Here is an 8225-nt window from a genome sequence, read left to right on the forward strand (position 1 = left end):
TTTTGCTATCTCTGAAAGTATGAATAATAATATTACCAAACATGTTCTCCATGAAATAAAACTGGAATGATCAACCATAATATATAAACTAGAACTTAGCTATATGGCAGAATTGTCACAGGTCTCAAACAACTTTAAGACCAGCAGAAAGACCACCAGCGTGGAATAACAGCTACTTTGTGATGAGATAAAAAAAAAAATCCTTGAAGAAGAAAAAAAGGCGTTAAAGAAGAAAACAATTATTCACAACTACTCCTTCTGGATCTGTTTTACTTCTCCAATCTCTAGAAGCTGTTGAGGCTTCAACTCCTACAAACAGGAGCTGACAGGTGATGAAAACAGGCTGAAAGCAGCAGCTGCAGGTCATGTAATCAGCACCGGCTGAGAAGCCCTAAAACCTTGCCCTGGCTCCCTGATGATCGGCTGTGCCTGGGGCACCCACTTAACCTCCCTGAGACCCTGAATCCTCAATTGCAAAATCAGAGATTGAATGGCATAGGTTCTAGGAGGTACTTTGGAGCTGATGAAAAGCATTCTCAATTTCCACAATTCTACTAAATTAAACACACAGATGATCCAAAAAATATTGCAAGTCAGGTTACCTTTCCCCCAGAGAAATTGAGCTTGTGTTGCAGAGAGCTCATGCCTTGTTTGGTAATAAGCATCCAGATCCACTGGGCTAGGCATCCAGGTGACCCACGTTTCTGTATAAATGCTTCTGCCGGTGCCAAGGGCTGCATGCAGCCTGGAACTAGAAAGAAAGAGATTAAACTGAAGGCACAAACACCTGCCTCAAAGCCTATAGGGAGCTCTAACCATCCTGACAGGCCAGTTGTGGTAATTGTCCTGTCTTATCCAATAAACCAGCTATTCAACCACTGAAAGGTTGATGCCTCCTGTCAGTTGACCATAATTCCAATCACCTCCATTGCACATATATGTTTTATTTGCATCACACCTGAGCCACCACAGAACAGGAGAGACCAATTAAACTATGATTAGCACATATGCCACCTAAATCTGACAAAGGGCTGTTCTCAATGAAATCAAAGAACTGTGTTAGGGAAAGCCAGATGATCACTTAGGTGTGAGAGGGTAGTACCAATGAAATTGAGAATATGACACATACAGAAATAAATCTAAAAGAAATCAGACTTGTTGGTTATGTTTTCTATTTTAGTTAGTATTTTTAGTATTTTTTCTATTTTCTATTTTAGTTATATTAATTATATACGTTACTCTATTTAGTTGTATTTTCTAGTTATAATTGCTATTGATATTGATGAAGAACTTGGATGGTGCATGTTCAGACAAAGGAGAACATTTCATTTTTTAAATTCCTGTTAGTAAATAAAGTGGCAAAGGAAGAGGATCATGTAGTTTCACTTATGTATCAAGTGACAGGTCATCTGGACATTAGTTTCTGGATACAGCATCATCTGGACCACCAAAGGCCAAACACAAATATAGGCAAGGTCTTTACCCTGACTGATACATTGTCTCCCCAGCTGTGTTAGTTAGGGCAATGCTACTTGTTCTTAAAAATACAACCCTTTTAGCCAGTGAAAGTGTTCCTGCTGAGTAAGATACTCTCCTCCACGTGGAGATTTAGAAATCCAGGGTCTTTTCATCTTGTGACTCCATCAACTTCTAGGCCTCTGGAGTCTCCTGTATCCAGGCAGACAGAGGTAAGGAGATTAAAAGAGATACTGACATCTTAAAACTCTGGTTCAGGCAATAAAACTTCTGCTCCTTTGCCTAAACAGTAACATGGCCACAACTTCATGCAAGGAGGACCAGGAAATGTAAATCCCCTAGGCAGGGAATTTCCTCCCAAGGTTGATCCTGTACCACACAAAGCACAAAACTAAATTTTGGTGGAGAGCTCTTCTCTCCTATAATCACAAATTCTCTTATGTAAACAGTTCTATTTAAGAACTGTTTTTAGATCCCCATTATTTCAGCTTCTACTTTATCATTGACTAGAAGTGTTATATCATAACCTCCTGCTTCCTCATCATCACTTATTTTATGTAGTATCTTGCTGAATGTGTTTTTCCAAGATATTGGAGTTTATCCAACCAGATAATAAAGATACCTCACAGGTGTACCATTAGGTCCAGGTGTTACTATTAGGAACAGGAATACAGTACCATTGCCTTTCTCAGGAGGAAAGAGAAACTACTGATTTGTCTTCACTTTTTTGGTTACCCTAGCTTTACATAGTATGGTGACAAACTGGTTAAAGTGTCTAACTTTGCCTCAGGAGCTTAGATCATCATGTGGGTCCAAACCAACTCTGCCATCAACACCAAGGGGTGGTCCACTCTCACGCCAAACTCAGGGTTATGGCTCACGGCTACGTTAACTGTGGGGGTGTAGATGATACTCAGAGACTGTGGTCCAAGATGATAGATGGCATGTGAAAGAAGAGATGGATTGAGAATGCCTTACTCAGCATATCACTTAAAATCTCAAACTCCTGGGGTACATGGGTGACTCAGTGGGATGAGCATCTGACTCTTGATTTCAGCTCAGGTCATGATCTCAGGGTCCTGAGATCAAGTCCCAGGTCAGGCTCTGAGTTTGGTACAAAATCTCCTTGTCCCTCTCCCTTTGCTCCTCACCTTCCACTTCGTGATCTTACTTTCTCCCTTTCTCTCTCTCTGTCTCTCTCAAATAAACAAATAAAATCTAAAAAAATAAAAAATTTAAAAAAGTCAAACACCTGCTGGGCTTACATTTCTTATTCAAAGTCCATCTTTTGTATCACCTTGATGAGTGATGGAGCACCCAGCGATGGCTAGACTTTAAAGGGAAAAAGACCACAGACTGATAAATGTAAAAACAAATCCCAGAGGCGCCTGGGTGGCTCAGTGGGTTGGGCCTCTGCCTTCGGCTCAGATCATGATCTTAGGGTCCTGGGATAGAGCCCTGCATCAGGCTTTCTGCTCAGTGGGAAGCCTGCTTCCCCCTCCCCTTCTGCCTGCCTCTCTGCCTATTTGTGATCTCTCTCTGTCTCTCTTTCTCTTTCTGTCTCTCTCTCTCTGTGTGTCAAATAAAATAAAATAACTTTAAAAAATATATTTAAAAAAATTCCCGAAACTCGTCATTCATAGGCACAGCACTGAAGGAAGCAAGAGAATGCTCACAGACTAGGTGCTAAGAACCACCACTCCCCAGTTTATTAACACATTGTAATGGCAGTGTCCCTTTTGACCCTGAGTATAGCTAAGATCACCACGAAGACGCGTCTCGTGAACAGCACACTGAAGGAGCTTATGAAACAGGGAAGCAGGGAAGATGAGACCATGTGACATTCAGCAGAGAGGGTGAAAGTCAGATCCTGCAATCATAAGTTATCACAATTAAAAAAAATGATTTAAAAGGAGTATTCTGATAATATTTGTTTTGATGAGATCATAATATTTGTGCCATAAAGGACAGACTCTGAGCTGCAGCTTTTGTCCAGGGTAGTAAATCATTAAGGATCTCTGAGCTTAGATTTTTAACTTCTAAAATGCATAATGTAAAGTTCTGTTGATTATAGAGAATCTGATTTTCTAGTCAGCATCCACCAAAAGCAGCAACAGAAAATGCCTCTCTAGCACAGTTCTGCTGACTTATGATCCCTACTTCGCCGACTCTCATCTGCTTCTAGGCACAGCTGTTTCCAAATGGAACAGCACTTTATGCAAACAGTACCAGCCTGGCCTCAGAACAAGAAAGCCCAGAGAATAGGAGTTGGGGAAATGAGTATTTTATACTTGGAGCCAAGAATCTGGACCATCACCTGCGACTTCAGATACCTGTGATCTTCCATGGCTTGCTCTTTGCTGAAGTGCACTGCCTAAAGTAGATCTTAGAGAGCTGTTATGGTAACTCAGTTCTCTGGACCCTTGCAAACTTCTCTGAGCATGCCAAGGAGAGGAGCAAATTGAAGGATAATGAAGAAGGCTGTGGCATGCACAGCAAGCACCTCCTCTATCTTTGCTCAACCTCACGGAGAAAACTACACCCAAGTTGATAATTATAAGATTAGAATCCATGGGAGTTTTGTTTTTCTATAGAGTTCAACAGTGCAACAACAATTAAACTAAACCCAATGAATCCACTCTGTAGGATACTTGGAAGACAGTAGAATGTCAAAGCCAACAAGATATGAGTCATCAACTGGAGTAGAACCTTTGGAAAACTAAGAGATGCAGACCCCTTAAAGAACAACACTCCCTTTGGGACCCAACAGAATGTTTCAGTCACCAACCTCCTCCATTCAGCTCCTGGTTGCTGGCTCCAAACTGCCACAATCCTACATCTTCCAAGACTTCCTAACGCCAGGATTTGATCCATAAGGCAAAGTATAAATTGTAATGTTTAAGAGCAAAGGCTTTGGAATAAGTTTGCCTTGTTCCATAACATGGCTTCACTACTTACTGTGTGATTGTCAATAAGTAACCTGATTTCTATTAAGCCTAATTTCATACATGGGAGAAAAAGAGCTGAAGATACACATTTTTTTAAAAGATTTTATTTATTTATTTGACAGAGATCACCAGTAGGCAGAGAGGCAGGCAGAGAGAGAGGAAGGGAAGGAAGCTCCCCGCTGAGCAGAGAGTCTGACACGGGGCTCTATCTCGGGGATCCTGCAACCATGACCTGAGCCAAAGGCAGAGGCTTTAACCGACTGAACCACCCAGGCACCCCAAGATACACATATTTTTTAAGTTAACAGTAGTTATCTCTGGATAGAGGGATTAAGCCTTAAATTAGCTTTATTTAGGGGCACCAGGGTGGCTCAGTTTATTAAAAGTCTGTCTTTGGTTCAGGTCATGATCCCAAGATCCTGGGATCGAACCCCGCATCGGGCTCCCTGCTTGGTGGGAAGCCTGCTTCTCTCTCTTCCACTCCCTCTGCTTGTGTTCCCTCTCTCACTGTCTCTTTCTCTGCCAGATAAATAAATAAAATCTTAAAAAAAAGTTTTATGTATCTGCATTTTCTAAAAATGTTTGCTATTGAACTTATATTATCTTTATAACAAAAAAAAGCAAACATTATATAATAGTAAAGTTAACTAAGGAAATTAGAACTTAAGTAACGTTTTTTTTGTTTTGTTCTGTTTTTAATTTTTTTTTAATAAACATATAATATATTTTTATCCCCAGGAGTACAGGTCTGTGAATTGCCAGGTTTACACACTTCACAGCACTCACCAAAGCACATACCCTCCCCAATGTCCATAACCCCACCCCCCTTCTCTCAACCCCCTTCCCCCAGCAACCCTCAGTTTTTTTTGTGAGATTAAGAGTCACTTATGGTTTGTCTCCCTCCCAATCCCATCTTGTTTCATTTATTCTTCTCCTACCCCCTTAACACCCCATGTTGCATCTCCACGTCCTCATAGCAGGGAGATCATATGATAGAAGTAATAGTTTTAATAGAGTAATTCTCAATGAATCCAAACAACAGTCAGATTCCAATTTTGTTCCTCTAGATGTTATAAAAAATGCCAAAAGTCAATTTAAAAATCAGTAAATAAATGCAAACAAAACCACTGCAACAAAGTAATAAATTAATAATAATTACCAAAGAAGGGAATCAGCTTAAGTGGGCAATCTCTGGCAGACACAACATATCTTGTGATTGTCCATGAGAAAATTAATTAAGCACTGGAAAACAACTGCATCAGTCCCTGCTTTCAAGGTGACTTCAATATATTTTGAATGACAAGACTCAAATATATCATTCTAAATAAAGTGGAGGATATGCCTCCAAAGACAACTCAACTGAGCGTGGGAACAGTGGCAGTGTTGCATGAAAATAATACTAATTCAACTAAAGAAAATGTTCCACAGCCAAATGTTGCTCTGTTCTTCTGCCCCACATAGCTGTAGAGCCACTCATCCCATAATCATAACTCAATTATCTACCAGAAGAGTTGTTATATTCACTTGTGTTGAAGAAATCCATTCCAACTACTAGTGTTTCTCAACCTAAACTCCAAATTAGGGGCGCTTGGGCAGTTCAGTTGGTTGGGCTTCTGACTCTTGGTTTCAGCTCAGATCATGATCTCAGGTTCGTTGGATCAAGCCCCCTGCCCCTGTCAGACTCCCTGCTGAGTGAGGAGTCTGCTTCTCTCCCTCTGTCCCTTAACCTGCTCATGTGCTTTCTCACTCACTCTCTCTCTCTCTAAAATAAATCATTTTTAAAAAGTTAACTCCAAATTATAAATATAAGCAAGAACACCAAATAACAAAACTTATGAGGAAAATTAACAAATGAAAGAGACACTAGGTTGAAAGTCAAAATAGCCAATCCCTATAAACAGAGCATATGAACAGTACTGAATAGAAATTTAAATATATAATAATTATCACTAAGAGATTTGATATATCAAAAGAGCTCTGTGAAAAGCAATCATCAGTCTGAAAATTAAAAATATGATTTTTAAATTTTTTTAAAACTAAATCAGCCAAATACCAAAATGGAGATCAACTAAAACTGAATTAACAACTGAAAATCTACCAAAGAAACAGAAATTATGAGACAACAAGAGTCATAATAGAATTTAGATCTTACTTCTTTCAAGACAGACTTTAGAAAAATAGGATTTGTCATTCTAGAAGAATGACAAACATGGAGAGGGAATATAATGAAAGAAATAAAAGTCCGTATTCCTTGACCTAAAAAAATTTTCCACAGGACATGGCCCACTGTGGAAAAGATAGCTGGCTGTCTACCAATACCCATTCTCCTTGTCTTCTTTTAATAGAACCCCTGAGAATTTTAGCTAATCACAGAAGACCTGGTGAAATAATTTTTCACCCTCTCTTGCAAACTGGTCTTGTGACAAAATTCTAACCAATAAGATGTGGATTAAAGTGATAATATGCAATTATTAGTCATTCTCCCTCTTTTTTTTTAAAGATTTTGTTCATTTATTTGACAGAGATCACAAGTAGGCAGAGAGAGAGGAGGAAGCAGACTCCCCAGTGAGCAGAGAGCCCGATGTGGGGCTCGATCCCAGGACCCTGGGATCATGACCCAAGCAGAGGCAGAGGCCTTAAACCACTGAGCCACCCAGGTGCCCCTTTAAGTCATTCTCTTAAAGAAAAGAAGAATGCCACTTTGCCATCCCTCTATCTATTAGCTTAAATATAAATATAATGGACATGGTTGTTTTAGACCAAAGATCACCAAAAATAGCCATGCCCATTTGTTTACTGATTGTCAACAGCTTATTTTCCAGTTCAGTGGTAGAGCTGCAAGGTTGCAATAGAAGCCCTATGGGCAATTAAGTCTAAAGTACTTACTATCTGTCCAGTTACAGAAAAAATTTGCCAACACCTGGTTAAAATTCAAAGATTGACAACGTATGTGTTGGTGAAGGACAAGAAACAACTAGAATGCTCAGGCATTGCCCATTGGAGTGTAAAGTATTACATAACTTTCTAATACTGTTGAAACACAGTGTTAATAATGTTTTAATGTTAAAGTTATAATATAATAATATATTATATTATATATTATAATAATATGTTATATTATTATATATATAATATAATATAAAGTTATAATATATAGCTACCTTGGGTTTTTTTAAAGATCTTATTTATTTATTTCAGAGAGAGAGTGTGTGTGAGAGAGAGCATGAGAAGGGAGAGGGTCAGAGGGAGAAACAGACTTCCCACTGAGCAGGGAGCCTGATGTGGGACTTGTTACCAAGAGTCTAGGATCATGACCTGAGCCGAAGGCAGTTGCCAACTGAGGTACCCATGTGCCCACAGCAACCTTATTATACAGCAATTCCACACATCTGTATATTTTCAAGATAACTGGGGGGGAAAATATATATATATATATATATCTCCACAAAAGACATGTTCAAGACTGCTCAGAGCAGTTTTATTCATTATAATCAAGAGTGAATAAATAAACTGTGATATATTCATGCAATGAAAAACTACATAGCATTAAAAAGGAAAAAATTACTGCTACACCAATGACATAAATGGACCCTAAAACATACTGATGAGTAGAGGATGGACACCAAACAGAATTTACTGCCTGCTTTCACTTATATGAAGTTCAAGAAAAGGAAAAATTAATTCATGAGGCTAAAAATCAGAATGGTCAATATCTGCAGTTTGTGTGTATTGACTGGAAAAGGCACAAGGAAGCTTTTTGGGGTGTTAAGAAGCTCTATAACTTGAGCCTGGTGGCGCTTA

Source organism: Mustela erminea, chromosome 3, assembly GCF_009829155.1.
Source record: "Mustela erminea isolate mMusErm1 chromosome 3, mMusErm1.Pri, whole genome shotgun sequence".
NCBI lineage: Eukaryota > Metazoa > Chordata > Mammalia > Carnivora > Mustelidae > Mustela > Mustela erminea.